The sequence below is a fragment of the Ambystoma mexicanum genome, chromosome 2q (assembly GCF_040938575.1).
Source record: "Ambystoma mexicanum isolate Mex_15411 chromosome 2q, UKY_AmexF1_1, whole genome shotgun sequence".
Taxonomy (NCBI): Eukaryota; Metazoa; Chordata; class Amphibia; order Caudata; family Ambystomatidae; genus Ambystoma; species Ambystoma mexicanum.
In genome coordinates, this window is record NC_090924.1 from 859,854,634 (window position 1) to 859,876,810 (window position 22,177).

Genomic DNA, 22,177 nt, shown 5'->3' on the forward strand with positions numbered 1-22,177 from the left:
AAGTAGCTTGATTAAATTTCCTCGATTTAAGATAAAATTATTGTTGGCCTCCAGACTCTCAATTTTTAACTTGTGGACAACGCTCTTATTAGAGTCCAGCTTAGGAATGCTTGCATTGGGCTTTTGAAGGCTTCTTTCTACTGCAGCTCCATGCTCCTTCTAGCATTTGTTGCCAGATGTCCCAGTGTTGGCAAATGTATCAGACTGCTCACAAGGGCCACTTACATTAACTGGTTTGGCAGCTTGCCAGGAGTTAGACAATGGCCTTGCCGGTCTGGTTGCTTGAAAGTTGGCTAGAGACTTAATTCTCTTTTTGTGCATTGTCATGAACACCTGACTGAGTAAAGGTGGAGACTGAGCTTTGTCAGTGTCCATTTCTTCAATAATGTGACAAGTTATTTCATGTGACACACATACTGTGGCAGAGGTTTTGCCAAACTCCTTGTCGGTTTCAGCTTGGCTCGAGTTGAGTATGTCCAGAACTATTTTGGCTTCATGCTGTGTGTTTTTGGGCTCGCTTGCGTTAGGCACCAGAATTGGTTAGACTTCCGTGAGTTTGATGCTTTTGCATGCATTAATTGATTCATCTAGGTCCACGTATTCTGGATCATCATATGCTGACAAGTGTAGGAGCTTGGGCGGTATGACATCCGCTGAGCTTGCAGACTTCGCATGGTGATGCTTTGAAGATGTTGAATACAAGGAGTTACCTTGCGTTTGATTATTATTCTGAAGCGGTGCAGCACCTGTGGTTGGTTTGTTAGTGTCCGTAGTCACTATTTGCACCACTTGTAAAATCCACAGGAACTTCCGTGCACCGTTAGGGTGTTATTCTTTCTCGCCTTTTGGTTTTTTGATTTCTTAATGTTTTTCTTAACTGGGTGTTGTGGTTAGGATTGAGTTTTCTCCGGATTACATGAGTTTTGTGTCCCGCCAATGAAAATTGAGTAAACATTAGTCTGCGCCACTGTAGGCAATACTGGATCTTCACTTGATGCCTCTTTGGGTTTAGGGCTAGTTCCTGAGGTCGACGCTATTTGATTGTCATGATGAGCTTGATTAGCATTACCTCTGGCTTGTTCAAATGCGGTATGAATTGAAATGTCCGCAATAATTTAACTGATGGATGTTACAGATGTTCGGGGTCCAGTCTTGGTTAGTGGCTGTGTGTCCTTGCTTACAGAAGCCAATGGAGCCACATTATCCTTACTCGCATCAGAGGGAGTCACGCTGTAAATTGTCAAATGACCCTTGGTGTTTGGCGACTCTAAGTGTAGGATTTCCCGCGCTCTGTGCACTTCGGCTTGGATTTGCTGATTATGATTTGGCGAGTTGTGGCCTTGCTCACCTTGAGCTCTTTTGATGGCATTTGTTGAGACGCTTTGAATGTTAGTATTGTCTGGTTGTCTTAACCAGGGCGTTCGCGTGGCATCGTGTTTAAATAGTGTGAGTGTCTCTCTGGCAACTTCAGCGAACAACCTTTTGTCGGTTGAATCGCTATTTCTGTCATCACTTAGGAGTTTCTGGGCTATATCCAACTTTTTGATTCCCTCATGTTGCTCTGCATAAGAACGCTCAAATGTTTTTTCTAGCTGAATTAATTTTGAGTTCATCAGAGCCACAACAGTCGGCAAATCTTTAGTTGCTTTATGTATGTTCTCCTACAGTTTCATGAATGGGGCTAAAGAAATAGCTGAAGATGAAATTAGAAGGGCTTGGAGTTCCCTTGAAGGCATCATAGGAGGTGCTTCAGCTCTAAATGCTTGAGCTTGTTGGTTGAGCGGCTTGCTTGGTGGACGGTCCTTATCACGTCGAATTTTGGGAAATGGACGTTCCATCATGGATGCGTCCGAAGTGTCCTCATAAAGTGAAGCCTCATCACAAGACATCTCAGCTCCATCTTTAGGATCTTTCCTGCTCACAAAAGTGAGTCTTTTTTGGGAGTTCAGATGGCTGCCAGATAAGTCGTGCCAGGACTCCTCATTGAGCGGATGGTCATATGTTTTTGCTCGTTTATAACATACTTTTGGCCAAATATCCTCATTAGCTCCCATTAATTGAGTATAATGTCATTTCAGTGATGGTTTATTCTGTAATTCAAAGGGAGGCGTGTGTCCTTTATGTAGTTTATCGGAGCAGGCTTTATTCATGAGAACTAGGTTATATAGTACGTTATTTACAACCTCAAGGGAGTCTCTTCTTGCGACATTTCTAGTGTCATTTAAAGGCAGTTCCATCGCATTAAAAGGCTTCATCGCCTCCAAGTACAGGCTTGCAACATCTCACTTCTGGCCTGAAGCTGGGTACACAAAACACATTGTCGTTACACGCCTCAAGCTGCAAGCTGTTTGCCATGCCGACCAGCGAGCTCTTATGGTGGTTATACCTAGCTCGCACCTGTTCATGAACCGCATAGGCTCGAGTGGGTAATCAATTAGGGCAGGCGCATACCTACTGTGCTCCTCGGGGGGTTTCCCGCACTCACCCCCCGAAGTTGCACTTTCCAGGGACTGTGCATGCCCCTCATCAAAGTCTGCCTTCCCATCATCGCGGCCGCAGGCCGCCCCACTCCGAGACGCCACTGTGCACCATGCGCCACACCGCGACAAGGACCGCCCTCCGCCCTCGCCCGAGACTGCAGAAACACCAGCGTCAGAATCGAGAGGTGAGTAGGTGTTTCTCATAGCAGAAGGGAGATCCTGGGGGTTTGTGTGTATGTCAGCAATCAAGTGTGATTCTGTGGATGTAGGCGACGATGAATTCGCAACAAGCTCACCGGTGCTACTGCCCTCGCCCCTGGCTGCCCCGCCTTCATTCACCCTGGCAATGCCACAGTCCAAACCGACCGACTCCGACAGGGGCAAGGGGCCACCCAGGGTGCTATCCGTGGGGTCCTCAATTACCACATCACTGTTTGGGAGGGCAGCAGATTCTAGGTCTAAATCTTCCACAACAGAGTTACATGAAAAGTAGCGGCTTACTTTGGGTGTCGTGTGTGGTCGCCATAGCACTGCAGCATCAGACGCTCCAGCCGCACAATCGCGTCGCCTCTGAGCCCGTGTCCTCAGTACAGGGGACGGCACACCTAACATGGACCTGGCTTGCCCACTCGCCAAACAGCAAAACAGCACAGCACAAAGTCCTCAGCCCTTTCCACCTCAGGGCTTCACGCCGCAAGGGCAACAGAGGCGGCCTTAAGTAGTCAGTGATAGTCAGCTGACCCAGCTGGCTGGTGGTTAAAGGCACACGCACCTCTGTTCCTTCTCTCTAGATATGTCTCCTCCTTGTCCCTCGCCACAGCAAAACAGCACAGCACAAAGTCCTCAGCCCTTTCCACCTCAGGGCTTCATGCCGCAAGGGCAAGAGGCGGCCTTAAGTAGTCAGTGGTAGTCAGCTGACCCAGCTGGCTGGTGGTTAAAGGCACATGCACCTCTGTTCCCTCTCTGTAGAATTCTGTAGATTTGTCTCCTCCTTGTCACTCGCCACAGCAAAACAGCACAGCATAAAGTCCTCGGCCCTTTCCACCTCAGGGCTTAATGCTGCAAGGGCAACAGAGGTGGCCTTAAGTAGTCAGTGGTAGTCAGCTGACCCAGCTGGCTGGTGGGTAAAGGCACACGCACCTCTGGTCCCTCTCTGTAGAATTCTGTAGATTTGTCCTCTCCTTGTCACTCGCCACAGCAAATCAGCACAAAGTCCTCAGCCCTTTCCACCTCAGGGCCTCACGCCGCAAGGGCAACAGAGGCGGCCTTAAGTAGTCAGTGGTAGTCAGCTGACCCAGCTGGCTGGTGGGTAAAGGCACACGCACCTTTGTTCCCGCTCTGTAGAATTCTGTAGATTTGTCTCCTCCTTGTCACTCGCCACAGCAAAACAGCACAGCATAAAGTCCTCAGCCCTTTCCACCTCAGGGCTTCACGCCGCAAGGGCAACAGAGGTGGCCTTAATTAGTCAGTGGTAGTCAGCTGACCCAGCTGGCTGGTGGGTAAAGGCACACGCACCTCTGGTCCCTCTCTGTAGAATTCTGTAGATTTGTCTCCTCCTTGTCACTCGCCACAGCAAAACAGCACAAAGTCCTCAGCCCTTTCCACCTCAGGGCCTCACACCGCAAGGGCAACAGAGGCGGCCTTAAGTAGTCAGTGGTAGTCAGCTGACCCAGCTGGCTGGTGGGTAAAGGCACACGCACCTCTGTTCCCTCTCTGTAGAATTCTGTAGATTTGTCTCCTCCTTGTCACTCGCCACAGCAAAACAGCACAGCACAAAGTCCTCAGCCCTTTCCACCTCAGGGCTTTATTTTTTTTTTAATGCATTACGTTTTACCCAGTTTTCTAAAAGATTGTGTTGTGAAATGCAGCAATTCCATTTTTTTTTTAGTTTACAAACATTTTTTTTTAAAGAATTCTTCCCATCCCAAGAATCATCGTCCATTAATTCATGCTCCTTCATTGCCCTCAGATGCTCGCACTACTTTGGGGAACTATTCAATTCCTCTTGTACCAAAAGCTGCCTCTACCACTTCCTGGATGTGGGCCAGGTGCAGCCTGTGTGCACTGCACCTGGAAAACACCAGGACGTTATGTAATGCAGCACAGGTTGTGTTATGGTATTACCAACGGCACTCAAAATAAACACAATATCAAGTTGCTTTCTGATTATTCTTAAACATTTGAAGGGTGACTTAAACAGCGAAAGGCAACAGTTTAACTTGTGTGTGCATCACTTGTTTTAAGGAACAAACCCGAATCATGCGGAAGTAATTATATGATCGCCCCTAATAATCTACTGGGGGAGTTCCTGCTGGTGAGCAAGATTTATAGAAAGGAAGCACAACTGCTCATAAATGTCCAATATGATGCAAGTGAGATTGTTTATTGAACTGAAATTCTAGCATGGTAGTGTCGACTGAGCACAGCAGGATGCTCCTCTATCCTGGCAGATGAAATAAAGTTGCAAAGCTGGAAACACATAAAACAAGGAAGTAGAATGTGTGAGAGATTTAAAATTCCCACGACATTTGTTTAAAAGATTTAGAATCTGTCAGGCCAAATCACTGTTTCCTTTCAGAGAAACAGTTTGCATTCTCTCACTTGGCAAGACTATTATCAGTTTGTGAAGTCCGGAGGCAAATCATATCAAGAATGCAATTATTTTATAATCAGTAGCAAAAAATGTAAACTTTTGAAGGCTTTAGGGCCTGCGAGCAATAGCCTGAACAAAGTGACCAGACTACGATTTTGCTCATTAAACTACCAGATGTATACAAGACTATGGATATACGTTGAACGTATGTCAGCTTGTTACAGGTATTCTATGTACTATCTGATTTAGTTGTTTTTGACCCAGAATGTATTAATTGATTTCTTGAGAAATGCCATTAAGAGATGAATGAGATCATTTTATTAGAAGAATCAATTTGGGGAGGGGAGACCATATTGTTGATGGAGTAAGTAACTTCAGTAAAACATTAACAAAAGTATGTAAAGTCCGTGGGAACCCTGCTGAGCCGAACAATAACACCAGTCTAGGAATCCTGCCACACCCCTCCCCAATGTACTCACCTTTTAAGCTCTTCCCACCCTAGACTTCATATACGAGAATATTCATGCTCACTGTAGTGTTAGCACATGCATCAACACCACACATAACAATGCAGAGCCAAGGGAAGCTTTTTCCACACTGCTCCGCAACGCCTCTATCCCTACCAAACACCCTCCATGTTTCGGACCGGCAGCTCTACTGACTTCCCAGTGCTGCAGCCAATTGATAATGAGCTTCCCCCTCTGGATAGAAACAGACACCAACGTGTCGTCACCCACAGAAATCCTCTAGAGACCGACCAGCTAACAGGATTCTGGTATTTATGGCCTGCACCCATCAAAACCTCTCTTTTTGCACAATCCTCTGCCTGTATCCCCATACACACTCCTTCCACCTACTCTTCCAGATCTAAAATGGCAGAAGTTGTGTTGAACAAGACAACTTTCCATTACGTAACATGTTTTCATTAAAACCTCTCGTAATTAAATGTATGGTATTATGAGATAACCTGCATCAAAAGGAACCTCGAGCATTTAGAATAGAGATGGTGCTAGGATTAAAATCACATTTACAGCTGTACTGTGATCTAAAATACTTAGTATTGACGCTTGTAATATCGTGCAACACAAAATCTACCCAATGTATCATGTGTCTTGGTGGGCCATCTCATGGAAATGTATTTTAATGTTCCATCTTTTTGGATACAGAGAAAAGCAAACTAACTGAAGCAATCTATTTTTTACACAGTGCTGTGCTCGATGCTAACTAGACCTCCCATGCACAATCTTTAAGCCATACCCAATATTTTTCATTGTAAACTCTCATAAAGGGTAGGAACTCAGTAGCATCACTCAGTGCCATCCCTCAAGATGGTGCTGGCTCATTGTGGCACACGGCTTGTACTGCCTTTATGACGACAGTATTGGTAGTGCAGAGGTTTGAACGTTTGACTTGAAAAAGGGGGTTGTCATGGGAGCAGGGCTGGAACCACTCCACTAGTGCTTTTTTAATGTGAATTGTTAGGACCAAACATTAAAACACACTGTTTAACTGAAATGTGGAGAACACAATACAAGTCATAAAGTTAGTTATCTATTACAGGCAGGGAGGAGGAACACAGTGACCACCTGACATGTGACTATGACTATGGAAGACCATTGTTAAAGGCTCCCATAATCAATGTGTTGCATTGGCAACAGCTTCCCAATGGCTTCTTTCATTAGCCTGGAAACTTAAAAACAACTAAAGAAAAAGAGAGAAACTGAAAAAAACAACATTGGAGACCAAGGGGCCTCAACCTCAGTACTTTGACTTATAAAGGGACAATGTCAAGCTCTCCTAGTTACAGATCACCCTAGCTATCAGAGCCACTGCCTACCAAAGCCATTATGACATGTTAACTATTTATGTTTAGAAAAGGGCAGTACAAAATAAGGGTGTTACATTATCAGTGGACATTGACTCATTAGAAATTGAATCAGCTCTATCTGACAACATGCTTTGGTTTTTAGATTGTATTAGTATTTAATAAACAGTCTTTTTCATAAAGGGAAACAGGGATGTGTTGCCACGCAGCATATGTTGACCTACAATGCCCTACAAATTGACTACAGTTGAAAAACAAAAGTAATAATAGTAGCTGTGCAAATTATAGTTTCACATATCAATCAAGACGGCTTCCGCGTGTTGGTACAGAAGTTCAGAAGGAGAGGGTTCCTAGAGAGGACATGTTAAAAAGAGCATGGCCCTAACACAGAAATATCACTCCAAAAATGGTGAGTATAGGCAGTTTCCCAAAATCACAGGAAAACTGCCTTCAAGCTCTTCTGAGTATCCGGACAAGCTGCATCTCACAGGACATTTGAAGCATGTTTCCTGTGAACAATGCTTTCATTTCCAGCACTCGCAAATGCCAATGACAACACTTTTCACATTGTCTTCAACTGCACCCCCTTTGGCACCACCCCAAAGCACCCACACTCAATGTGTGTGCCTATATTTATTGACGTGCATTTTTAAGTTTGAGCCACATAAAGAAAACCTAAAACAAACAGTTAAAGAGTGTGTGTGTGTGTGTGTAAGAGAGAGACAAGGAGAGAGAGAGAGAGAGAGAGAGAGAGAGAGAAAGAGAGAGATTTCTATCTCTAGAGTGTTTAATAACTACACATTACATTATTTTATTTATGATATATTGCATATTATTAGCTGTATTATTATTTTACATGTTTCTACAGAAAGGCTTTATTTTATGTTGCACTAAACACCTGCTATGTGGAGAGGAATCTATGCACTGTCGCACCATACCCCTTCCCAGTGCTCCCCATTACAGTTGAGAAAACATTACTCCAAATGCCCATCCCTTGCACCACCCACCTCCCTTTAAAATGGCTGTTTGTGCATCCAATGTGAGACTGCCATATTCTGATAGAAGATCACATATTCATCACTGCCGCATTTGGTTCAAAGATCACTGGTTTTAAATTGGGAAATTGATCTGAAGAAAATATCTTGTAGAAGTTCCTCAAACCAGGAACTGGTGATCCTCTGCCTTGTTAGTGGGTTTACCGACCCACTTCAAACATCCATTAAGATGCACACATACCGCTTCAATCAGATAGCTGAAAACTCGGGAGAAGTCTTGACCCAATGAAATGTCTGGCTCTCCATGTCTCCAGCAGAAGAGGATTGGATCCTTGGTCTGAATTATTCTGTAGTTTCAGGTGTTCTGGGGCTAAACCCTTCGGCCCAGCACCCCACTGGCAATGTGCTCCTTAAAGAAAGATGACCACACGCCTTGGCCATGCTTGGCAATGCACCTAAAGACACGGACCATCTCCAAATGATTTACCTGCATCTTACTAGACATGTGACCTCTCCAACAAAATGTTTTTCTTTTGAAATTTCAAACAAAATATAAATCTCGCAGTAAGTACAAGGTCTTTGGAATCCTCACACGTCTCCATCCACGTTGCTGCACCTGTTACTTTCTGTGACAGCTTGGCATGTAACAAAAACACACCATTACTGCCCTACACATAGACAGATTAAACAGATTAAAACCCTATTAGAACCTCCCCTCCCTCTGTGCATTCCCAAGCGTACATTTACTCGAATATAGGTGAACACTTCACATAAACAGCCCACAGTACCAAAGTGACATTTATTTTTACACCCTAAAAAGTGAGCCTCAGACTGCCATTGTTCCTCTTAAAATCTCATTCTCTTGGGCCTGATATCCCATATTACTTTACTCTTATGTCTCGTCTTCCTTTTCTCACCAAACATCCTGCTAATTTTCAAACATTTGTTGAGGGTTAGGATATCCTTTACCGTTTCCAGGTTTTCTCCTGGGTCGTGAGATGGAGTCACCTCTGCTTGCCACCGTTAACCACCGTTGACCACATCAGGATCGCAACTGATTCATGAGGAGCCATTGGTTTACTGATGCCTGAATTATCTGCTGCATTTGATAGTATGGATCATGGGATCTTCCTGAGCAGGCTCCATCCCCAAGGCTTTCTCTCTTCTTTTCTTTCCAACCACAGTGTCACACTTTTACTCCCTTTTTCCTCATCATTTTATCCTCTCAAATGCAATGTCCCTCAGGGTTCCTCTATTGCACATCGTTCATCTTACCTTTATGTTCAACCTCTTGTCTCTATCAAATACTCCCTCACAATGTTCCTTTTATTGTTATTCTGATGACATTCAGTGCCTCACCCTTTTACATGAGGATCTGGATGCCACCTCTTTCCATTTTCAATCTTGTACAGCTGCTATATACTTATGGAGGAGCCATGGCTCTTCCAGGCTCAATTCCAATAAGACGGGGGTCATTGTGTTAGTGGCCCTGCCAATCTTTGATGTCAGCAGTTCTGTCCTCATCTTGATATTTGCCCCACCTCTGATTCTACCAAAAACAAATCTTGGATTCAAGTTGAATGGCTCACGCTCAGCTTGGACAATTATCACCTTCATGTTGGTACAGCCTTCATTTTCTGCATCAAATTGTACTATTTTCTCCTACTCCTACTGTGACCATCTGTCATTCACTTCTGCTCTGATTCGGTCCTGTTTAAATTTCTGAACTCTCTTTACTTTGGTCTCCCTTGTCCCAGCTGAAACAACTCCTAATTTTGCAAACATCTGCTCTCTGCCTTATCGTGGAACTTCTCCACTTCTCTCACATCTTGAGTTATTTGATCACAATTCACTGTCTGTCGATAGAACAGAAGGTGCAAATTAAAACACTGTCCTTTGTTTGTCTGTGCCTTTATGACACTGCTCCTTCTTTTCTCTCCAAGGGAATCCTTCCATATTTCCCAACCAAGTTCCTACATTCTTGTGATCTCGGTCTTCTTGTGGTCTCTAATTTCACATCTCCCATAGGGATGGCTGTTCCTTCTCTGTTTGGGCCTCACCTCTCCAGACATATTTCCCACTTGATCTTAGTTTGTGCTCTTCTTTCCTATCTTCCCTTCTAAGTACAGGAAAAGGCTGTTAACACATGTATTTGGCTGTTAGTATTCACTCTTGGTCTGAGACAAGACCATGAAATCACTTTATGCTAATCATGGACTCATTTAAATGCAATCAACATAAATAGAAAATAGAATATACAATTAAATAGTCTGCCTGGGCAACTACAAAGTCTGATTCACATCTCAGTCTACCATTTCAAACCCATAACTCACTGAGTCTGGTAGATTACTCTGTTTCAAACTTGAATCCTATGAAGAGAGGACAGCAAAGACTTGAGCTGGGGTGTGGCTCTTTTGTCATTCTCATTAAACAGAAAGTCAAAGATCTCACACAAGCTCCAAAGAGCACATCAAAGAAAAGAGGGTGTTACACATAAAACATAGAAGTTTAGTTTATTATTTGTATAGCACTGCCTGGCCCTAGGGCATGCAGGCACTTGAATTGAAAATAACATATCAGAATAATACAATACAATACAAAAAGGTCCATAGAAGGACAATGCATCTGCAGTACAGACATTTGGTGCATTATCAGGCAGGTACAGGTAAGGTACAAGGTATGGCAAACATAAGTCATGTAATAATACTTAATTTGCAGGTTGCAGGCAATAGGTAAGGTAACAGAATAGTGTTAGGAGTTCATGGCTTCTTTGGTTAGTAACCAGGATTTGGCACTGACTCTGAATCTGTGAAAGGAGGGTTCAGATCTGAGATCCAGAGGCAGTGAGTTCCAAAGTTTAGTGGCAAGCACTGGGAAGCTTGAGCCTCCTGCGTTTTGGAGTTTGTATCTGGGGATAGTTAAACAGTATGTTTGCGCTGATCAGATTGGAAGCGGTGGGATGTGGAGTGTGAAATTGTCTGATAGGTATCTGGGTGCTTGGTTGGATAGGAACTTGTGCGTGAGCGAAAGCGTTTTATATTCAATTCTCTGAGATATAGATAGCCAGTGGCAGGATCGTCTGGCGTCAGAGATGTGTTTGGATATGTTCAGAGCTTCTGGCAAGGCGTTGTTTTGGATAACTTGCAGCTTGTTAATGTTTTTTTGACTGGTGCCCAGGTATAGAGCGTTGCAATAGTCGACTTTGGAGAGGACTAGCGCACTGGCTAGTGTGATGTAGTTGGTGGGTGAGAGTACGGTCTACTGGCATTGATGAGCTTGCAGGTGTAAGCAGTGGCAAATGAGATGGCGTTAATCTGTCTTGTCAGTATGAGGGATGAGTCAAGAGAATGTCTGATGTAGTTTGTCCAGTTTGTTGAGTCTGGGTTGGGTGCCTAGGAGGAGAAGCTCAGTCTTATTGTCGTTAAGGCAAAGGCCGTGCTTGGCCATCCATTCTTGGATAATGGAGCAGATGTTGTTGAGTACTGAGTTGTCAGTGGACTAGTCGCCTGTTAATGGGATAAGTGTTTGCGTGTTGTCTGCGTAATTCGTGTAGATGACACCCAAACGGTCCAGTATGTCGAAGAGGGGTTTTGTGAACACATTGTATAGCGTGGGGGAAATGCAGGAGCCCTGATGGACAACGCATGTGACTGGGGCTGGTTTGGCAGAGGCTGTAGGAGCAAAAACCCTCATGAATCTGTTATTCAAGAAGGACTGGATCCAGGCATTGGCTTTGTCAGAGAATTTGGCTGCTGAGGTTAGATGTTTAGAGAGGATGTCATGGTTGACCAGGTCGAAGGCAGCCGACAAGTCGAGGAGGAGAAGGAGTGCAAGTTTGCCATTGTCTTTGATGTTGTCCATTTGTGTCTTAAGGTCAATCAGAGCAGTTTCGGTGCCGTGTTTGGGTCGGAAACCTGATTGTCTGAGTCCTAATTGGTGGGGACACTGGGGTCGAGGGTGGGCTTCTTAAGTAGGGGTAGAACCCAAGAGTCCTTCGGGTTGTTGGGCACTATGCTGGATGTGAACAATGAGTTGATCAGTGTGGGGATGAAAGGCGCAAGATGTTTGGCTGCGACTTTGATAATAGGTGCTGGGCAAATATCGCCTTGGCACTTGGAAGTTTTCAGCAAATTGATTATGTCTTCCACCTCTTTGATGGATATGGTGGAGAATTCAAATAGATTGTCATCTGCTAGTGGTGAGTGGGTGAGGGGGGTAGGGTTGTCAGAGAAGGTGAGGTTTTCTTTCTTAGTCACAATTTTGGCTTCTAACATGGCAATTTTGCCTAGGAGTGCTTCTTGTATGTTGGTGCACCAAGATATGTCTTTGATGCAAGTATCTGGAGTGGGGAGGGGGATTCAAGATCTCTCAGGATGTTAAAGAGCTCTTTGGTATTGGATTTGGTGTTGCAGATTCTTTCATTGTACATGTTTTTTTTGACTGGATGATAGCTGTCTTGTAGATGTAGGAAGCAAGTGCGTACAATGTCTTGTTATTAGTGGAGGGCATTTGTTTCCATGATAATTCAGCTTGTCTTCTAGTTTTGCGGAGTATTTTTAGTTCAGGAGTGAACCGGGAGTTGAGATGCACGTGTGGTTTGGCTTTACGGAGTTTGAGAGGTTCTATGGTGTTTATGGCCTTAAGGATGGTTGTGTTGTAGAGCTCTACTAACTCCGTGGGGATAGTGATGCGGGGGGAGAGGTTGATGATGGGTTGGAGTAGAGGGAGGAGTTTCTCTACTGTGATGTTTTTGCTGTTTTTGGTGCGTGCCAGTGGAGCATTGGGAACAGGGCCGGGTGTTTGGGTGCCTTTGTTGATGGTAAAGGTGATGAGGTGGTGGTCGGTCCAGGCGCATGGTGTGTTGGAGAGGATGGTGGTGTTGCAGTTGAGATCAGCTATCCAATCAAGGATGCAGCCTTTGTTATGTGTGGGTTGCGAGATGTGTCCTAGTTTGGAAATGGTGTTGGCGATGGTGTTTGCATTGTCGTCTTTCTGGTTGTTGAAACCTAAATTGAAATCGCCTAGAATGAGAAGTCGTGAGTTGGGTTTGGTGTTGTTGGAGAGTAGGAGAGCTATGTCGTCATTGAAGGATAGTATGGGGCCTGGTGGTCTATAGATGAGGTGGGTGGTAATAGTACTTGTGTGGGTTGTGGATAGTTTGATGATGAGTAGTTCTACGGATGGGAAAGATTGGTTTTGTATGTGCCTTATGTTGAGGGAAAAATCCTATATCCATATACAGAACAGTACAGTGTAAGATGCCCATCTCCTGTATACCACGCAAAACCCCACATCACTTACTTATCCTAATGCTTAATTATCTTCCTCCGAAGGAAAAAATGCCCCTTCTGTGGTAATGGATGACTGACTGCATGTTGGAGATAGGAGCCATTTCTGGATTTCAATAATTGTATACTCGCTGCCAGAAAGCTGCTTCACTTTGCGCTTACCTTTGGTCCTATGATTGTAGGCACTGGTCAGTACCAGAAAAGTTTAGAATAAAGAAGGTGAAGTAGCGCAATGCACAAAAAATAAATGTATGGTCACCTTAAAACATGGGGTTCTTTAGTGAGATGGCACAAGTTGGAGGAGGGTGTACAAGTTCAAAAGTTTGGAGTTTTATTGTTTTATAAAGTACTGTGTTGAGTGCAGCCATCAACTCTTGAAGCATAAGCCAGGGGTTATTGGTCTTTAGATCCTGGGTATAGAAAAACATCCATCCGGAAAAGAAGGTGGGAACACCAGAGGCAGTATGCAGTACTTTGCAGGAGGTAAACACACGATCAAACCAGTGAGACCTCATTCTCTATTGCAATAGCATTGAGGGTCAATGTAGAAAGAGGGAAAAGAGTCAACAACAAGAAAACCCATACAGCTTTAGGGCCACTGCCTTTGTCAAGTTGACCATTTAACCCTCAGTACAACACGTGCTGTCACTGTTGTATGTCACAAAAGGACTGAAATTATTTTCATCTCTGAATTTAGTCCTGAATAATTCAACTGAAACACATGTAAAATATTCAGTGCAAACCGTAACACACATTTCAATAAAGCAGTGTGTTTTTAATTGTTGCAATTACAAAGTTTCATCATTTTCGTCTAAAAAGTGACACTTGTTATCTACGGGTTCCAAACTGCAGGAGATGTATTGGACCATTGGATGGGCCACTTGAAGTGTCCAAGTGCACAATGTTAGCCCTGCTAATTGCTTTCAGAATTAAATAAAATCTAAAATGCCACAAATTATTAGAATTTCGTTTTAATTCACATGTGTTAATCAAAAATGTTCTAAGTATACGCCATTCAATGACATTACAAAAGGCATTGAAGATGAGATTCAAACTTGGCTCTCGGGCGCGTCCCTTGTCGGATATGAGCACTTAACCTCCGAAGCTACAGCATAAATAATCTGATCACGAAGTCTGTACAAGTCTACATAATCGGAAGAACAGTGTGGTACATTGCCATGCATAGTACGTCACCATGTGTTCGGATGGTCAAAACATTGTGCATGGACAATGTGGTTTGCAGCTAGCACCATACTAGTTCGAGATTGGAGAGTGCATAGCATGTTGCAGTTTCTTAGTCAATAAGCCATACGGTTTGAGCTCATGGCCTGATACAATCGTGTTTACAGAAACTATGGCATGTTTTGCTCATATATGAGGATAGGGTAGGGTGACCTACTCCCTACTTTATCCCGTTTGAGATTTGAGAGTTGACACTACTTTTTCTTTCGGCCTAATGGCGAGGGGGGAAAAGTAAATACATTTATCAGAGGCCGCTCACCAAGACAAAGAACACTGTGTTACAACAATGGGTGCATTCCATGCCAGTCTATTATTACATATGTCGATGGCAAATCCTGTACTGTTTATTCATTGGTTATGCTCAACATTGACTGTAAATGAGCCCTTATTAAAAACATTGGTAAATGTTTGAAATACAGTTAAAGGCATATTTCTAGCATCTACTGAACTTGAAAAAATGATAAAATTCAGAGCAGTGATAGGTTCAATACTGCTTATGGTATTACATTGAACTGACTCAAGGCAGCAAATCACATTATGCATTTGATGGAAAATGAAAGCACACACTACCCTAGTAAATGTGTACCATAACAATACTTACTCTCCATCTAGTGTTAATACTAAAAAAAAAATAATTCCCAGTAATGTATCTAAATATGTCATATGTAAAGCGCTTCAGATTAAAGCGCTATATAGACAACTCATTATTATTATATCATTAAATGGCTGTCTGAAGTACAGTAGAAGATGATTGACATCATGAAATGGTATCCATATATTGCCTAGACGATATGCTATGGCTGTTTTTGAGGGTTTCATCAACCAATCATCACTGGAAATACAAGAGGACATTCATGGCCTCCTGATCAAAGAGGCAGCTGTCCAACTCTTCCCCTCATGAAACATAAATGCAGGCAACACAGTGTGGGAGAATGAGAAAGGGAAGGGACCTAAAACTGACACTTGGGGTACTCCGTGATCAAGAGGGAAAGACATAGAGGTCTTACCTGCCCAAGAGATAGAAAAAGTTCTATTGGACAGATAAGAGGAGAACCAGGAGAGAACATAACCCTTAAGACCAAAGGAAGAAAGGGATTCTAGAAGCAAAGAATGACCCACAGTGTAAAATGCTGCAGATAAGTCAAGAAGAAAAGGAAAAGAGGAGTGTTTGGAGTAACGAGCTCAGAGAAGATAGTTGAGCACAGAGATCAAAGCAGTCTCAGTAGAATGGAGGGGACAGAAACAAGACTGAAAACGAGGAAGAAGAGAAAGATCAGTCACAAAGGATGAAATCTGAGAATACACTACACGCTCTAGGAGTTTATTGAGATAGGGTAGAAGAGAGATAGGATGGAAATTAGAAACAATGAGAGGATTAGCTGTGGGTTTTTTCAAAATAGGAATGATAGTTGCGTGTTTAAAGGACATAGGAAAACAGAGGTACAAAGTCAAGTGTTAAAGAAAGCTTTGGCTAAAAAAAGTAATACATCAGTGTTGGAGACAGGGGCAAAGCTAAAAATTAAAACAGAGGGGTTAGGTGGAGAAGGAGGTAGAGTGGTTAGGGGAAGAGAGTCTTCAATGTCTTGATGCAGAGAGAGAACCTTTGAGGAAAAGAAATTAGTAAAATCAGAGGCAGAGTAGAATTAAGAGAATGATCAGGAGAGGGAGGGAAGAGTTTGGAAAAGATGCCTAGGATGTGTAGATTGGGTGTGGAGAAGATCAGAAAAATAGGCAAGTTTTGCAGAGATTAGACAGTTGTCATAGAGAGTGTGATAGGAAAAGTAGGAGGAGTGATTAGATGCAGATTTTGATTTGATCCAACGCCTTTCTAGACGACGAAGAAGACGCTGCATAGAGAGTAGATGAGGGGAAAGCCTGTGTTGAGAAGGTTTGCGAGTGGGGTGAAAAGCAGACAAAGGATAGAGTTGATCAAGACTAAGAGAAAGAAATGGAGAGAGCAGCAGCTACCTCGTCATTAAGGGTAGAGAAACTTAGGGAAGAGGGAAGGATAGTGGAGCAAGTGTTGTGAAAAAGTGAGGAGTTGAAACTGCATAGATAAGGCTGAAAAAACGTTTTTGGCAAAATAGAAGCCGGGGAGATTTGAGGCATGGAAGATAGAAGTGACACAGAGAGTAGATAATGGTCTGTTAAGTAAACAGGTAGGGCTAGTACTGAAGAAGCAGTAAAAGTAGAAAGAAAGAATAAGTCAAGTGAGGAACCAGAAATATGTGTGGGGGGAGTAGGAAGAGGTGAAAGAAAGTGGGAGTTGAGAATGGAAAGAAAAGGAGTGGCCAAGTGTACAGAAGAAAGATGAAGATTGAAGTCCCCTAGTAATACAAGAGGAGTTGGACTAGGCAGGATATGGGATGAAAGGTGTAACATTCTGGTTACAGATTCATTGCAGAGAGCGACAGAAAATGGTGATGGCGCTGGAAGTGCCACCCTCATTCTGGGAGGAGGACATGGCCAAAATACCAGACAGCTTGTGGACCACAAGTCCCTATGATGTGGGGTGCATCAAGAGCATAGGGGGGGTGAAGATCAAATTGAAACCAGGAGCTATTTTGCCGAGACTAAAACAATGTCCCCTAACCAAAGAAGCAGATGAAGGCATTTATTAAACAATCAGCGCCCTTATTGAGAGAGGAATCTTGGTACCATCAGAATCTCCATGCAACACAGCTTTGTACCCCATGCGCAAGACCAATGAGGGATGCAGTGTTTCATTCAGGATTTAAGACCTCTTATCCACCATGTAGAAGCAAAGTATCCAATAGCAGTGAATCTGGCAACCATTTTGTGTGGCATCCCAGCGGAAGCTACTTGCTTCACAGTCAGTGATTTAAAAAATGCATTCTTTTCGGTGCCATTACACCCTGACTCACAAGACTTGACCAGCTTTATGCCCCGAAACCAGAAGTGGAAACACACTCGTTTGCCAGAGGGGTACTGCGAGTCACCTTTTCTTTAACAGAGTGATTGAGATGGATCTGAGCAACATAGAGACAGAAAGCACGGTCCTACAGTATGTTGACAACATTTTGATTTGCAGTGAGACAGACGATGAGTGTAGAAGGGACCCAGTGCATATTTTGACAGTGTTTGCTGACAAAGGGTACAAGGTAGACAAGGCAAAGCTACAGTACTGCTAGATGTTCTTTACATTGGACAGATGATATTTAAGGACGGCAGGAACATGGCCCCAAAGAGAGCAGAGACAATACGTAACACATCCCTGCACAAAACAGTAAAGGAAATGCAACAATTCTTGGGGTTGTGCAACTATTGCAGTGCATGGGTCTTTGACTACAGCACATACACCAGGCCGCTTTTGATCCATTGAAAGAAGCTCATTGGGGAACAAAGACATTGGCATGGACAGTAGAGATGACTGAGGCTTTTGAGGAGTCGAAGCAAGCCATATGCACAGCACCACTGTTAGGGACCCCAGATTACAAAAAAGAATTATTTTTGTTTTCACACACTGACGGTGTAGTGATGAAAGCGGTACTGACTCAGAAAACAAGCCTGGGCCACAAGCCAATTGCATATTACGATGGACAGCTCGACCCAGTGATGGGAGGACATTATCCGAGCGAACAATCATTGGCTGCTGCATCCTTCACAGGTCATCAGCAGTGACAATGGGGTGCACCACCACTCTCTACGTGGAACACACCCTGTTTGCGAAAGTGCACAAGCCAAAGAGCACACTGACTACACAGAGGGTATCAGGATATGAGGTCATATTATCGAAAGTAGGACTGAGGATAGTAAGATGCAAGACAGTAAAAACAACCACATTTTGGCAGACGTCCTTTAGCCAGGAGACTGGGCTCATGACTGCACAAGACACATAGAGCTATTCAGTGAGACACGCAAGGTGGAGGAAGATGCACTTGAGGGGGGAGATGTGCTGTACATTGATGGTTCATCGACTATTGATCAGACTGATGGATCAGGAGGACTGGAACCGCTGTAGTCAGACTGAGGGAGAATTGGGCGAATGAGGTGGTTGTGAGTGGATGATTACCATCTCATTACACAGCACAAGCAGCCGAGCTGGTGAGGCTCATACTGGCGCTAAAACACTGTGTAGAGAAACGGGTGACAATATACTCTGACAGTGCTTAAGTCACATCAGCAGTACACAGATTTGCACAATGGCTAAGGAGGGGGTTCAGGCTCTTATTAGGCAACTAATTGACATGATTGCATACCCAAAGGAGCTAGCACTAGTGAAATGCCAGGCTCACACAAAAGGGGAATATCCTATCTCAAAGGGGAACGAGGCAGCACACCACGAGGCAAAGTGTGCAGCGTACTTTGGTTAACTGTGGGAACTGAAGGAGAGACCAAATGTCCCAGGAGGAGTGAGAAACATGGTGTTAAGAGAAGGGTACATCAGCATACCAGAAGCTCAGATTATGGAATTACAGGGAGCTACACCACAGCAGGAGAGGGGGCTATGGGTGAAAAGTGGATGTTCTATGTCTCCGACAGATGCCCTATGATGACAGAACAACACAGGGAATGTGGCTATGCCGCTAGCCATGCTCAAGAGTGCCCAGGCACATTTGCATTATCCAGCACACACAGGGAAGGAGATCATTGCTGTATGTATTGGAGAATCATGGTTCTGCACGAATTTCAATTAACATATGGCCAACTTCATTAGCAACTGTTTGACTTGCTTGTTTACAGCAGGGCAAACTCTAGTTGTGAGAGGATCCATACCACGACCTGAAGGCCGATTCCTACATATCCACATCGATTATGTAGACATGATCCAAGTCTGTCAAGGGTACCGCTACATTATAGTGGTTGTTTGCCCATCCTCAAGGTCGACAGAGGCTGGGCCCTGTTCACATGCAGACGCTCTCAGAGCAGCAGCATATCTGGTCAGGGAAGGCTTCCCAAGATGTGGCTTATGTGAGGTCCTGCGGTCTTACAATGGGCCTCACTTCGCCAATGAATTGTTCCAGCACATCACGGCCGTGTTAGGGATCAAACATAAATTTGCCGTTGCGTTTCCACCCACAAGCAAACAGGGTGTGTGAACGCCTCAATGGACTCCTGAAGGAGTGCATTGCCAAAAGTCAGCAGAGCAACAAGAAAAACTGGCTTCATTGTTTGCCTTTGGCCCTATTTGAACTGTGCAACAAGCCAGGGTGCGACCACCATTTAATGCCCCACGAGGTGGTGACAGGACAGCGCATGCACTTTCCCTTGGCTCATCCCACTGGGGCATTGAAGGATTGTGAAAACAGTGCGGATGTGTTAGTGGAAGAAATGTTCGAATATATAAATTCCTTGGTTTCTAGTAGTTCTTTTATCTCTTGCTAGATACAAAGGACCCAGAAAAGGCATGAAGACAAAGAGCAGCCAGAATCAGATGACACAGAGCATGGAACTGCAATTAAACATTTAGTGCAAGTGGGAGACCTAGTTCTCCTCAAAAACTTTATTCGGCTCTGGAATGCACCCAGGTTCATGGGACCTCATGTCATGGGGGCCTTGTCGGACAAAGCTGTAGGCTTGAGGGGAAGACCGTCTGGAATCACCTCCAGGACGTCAAGCCCTACAAAGCGGTGGCCGCACCTGGCAATGAGGGAGCATCAATCGACAGGGCTAACATTCAGAATCCTAGCGGGAGACAGACACCAAAAGACCCCATGGAGTTAGAGAGGGCAGGACACCCAATGATCAAACGCTCCCAAGCAGGAGAGGTTGCAACTGGTAAACTTGCCCAAATAGATAGCTAGAAAACACTGTTTGGTTGTTTTTTTTTTTCTCTCTGCACGCGCAGGTTGTTAAGCTGCAACTGGCATATTTGTGCACATTACAGTTGAACATTGTTTTTTTCTCTTTCTCTTGCACATGCAGGTTGTCACAATGTTGTTAGAATTGCATAGGGAGTTGTCCGAATGTTACCGCCCATTCATAATGCTGAAGCTTTGTCCAAACAATTTGTACACAATATAAGGAGATCCGGACGATTCAGAGCCGATCTCCTAAAGTATACTTCCTCGTATTCATAGAGTACCTGGCTCAAGCATACCCACAACTTGAACAAAGTGCTTACCCCATCCTGCCCACACTCAGAGATCCCTTGGTAAGGAAAGTTTGGGAAGAGGTCTTTGCCTTTGCTATTAGCGATTACTTAGTTCACAGTGCGTGAGCGTACGGAGAAGTACTAACACACTAACGCCTTTCTTGTGATGTTCAGGCAGGCAACGTTATCATCTCATCAGCTGCACGGATCAATCAGCATAAGTGGTCATGTCAGAAACAATAACATTTGTTGTAACTCTGGTATGTTTACTGATTCCCATTGGAGTACTGGGCATTATAGTCCGGCAGCTCTAATTCGGAATGAGTGTTACCGCCATATACGCTACTAACATTCCCCAAACCCAAGCAGGAGGAACTAACATGTCAGGTGAAAGAGAAGACACTGCTGATAAGGTAAGGAGAGGTAAGCACAGGGTTGACACAGACATGAATAGAGTTAACATATATCTCACAGACACATCACGAGTTACAAAGAACATTTGGTACAAACACATGCCCAAAGTTGGTAGGGACACCACCGGAGAGAGCTGTTATGTCTGCTCTTTAATCCCCTACACCATGAGTGCTTCTAGAATGCTCATTGCAACTGAAATACCCGCAGAGAAAGCGCAGTACCTGATGTACCTTGCAATGGTCCAAACCCAAGGCAGATTCCAAGGGAGGACAGTAACCTTGAGGTGGATGTTAAAGGCGACCTTCCCGTATGAAAATAGTTACATCAAAACACTTGACATGATGAACAATTAGTAGTAGCTGCATGAAGGGCTGCAGTACATCATTGATGGGGAGAGACCAAGATTATCACACTGAAGGAATTGGCATGCCCATGGTCAAAAGTAAAGGAAATAGGAGGAGAGCCTGGATGCTGGGAATGGCCACAAATACTGGTCTACGGACGTGTATGAAGCAACAATGGCTGGGAAGATGGAGTGGTGCGAAGCAAGGCACTGACCTTAGCCAAGTCACCAGTGAGTAAGTTGCAAGAAGAGAATGACAAACGCCGGAAGGAATAGGACAGGAGTGCAAAGTTGCTGAGATGGGTGGAGAACGAAGCTGGACTAATTCCTCTGAATACACCAGCTTTGTGCTACCAGTACAATGGATATGTGGAAGTTGTTGAGAACGTGGGATGCAAGGCGGTTGAGATTATCCCAGCAATGCAGGTGGGAACCACCGTACTGATGGATAACTACTGGGCATGTGGATCTAAAGCATATGAAAAGCTGCCACCGGATTGGGAGCAGTATGCTCCCTACTGCACATCAACCTATCCTTCAGGAAAAATGCTATCAAACATATTATTTTGACTAACCCATAGTCTCCCAGCTTTAGTCACTTCACTTACTCTCCTCATGTAGTGGTATGGTACTTTGAACTACATGGGCATCTGTTCCATCTATGAGTCGAACTGGTATATGGTAGTGGAACTTATTGTAACTTGTATATTTGAACCTTGCTTACTAAGGGAAACCTCTTGTCTCTACTCTACCCGAGTCCGAGGGCTCTACAGAGTGACTCTCCCGCAATCTGTATATTTTGTACACTAGATACTACTGTAACTGTATAGCTACTACAATTTGCCCTCTGAACGAACCATGCGTTTTATCTACTGGAACTACTATTATATTTGCATATTTTTGTATATTGTATAACTCTGTATACTGTATAACTTTGTAAGC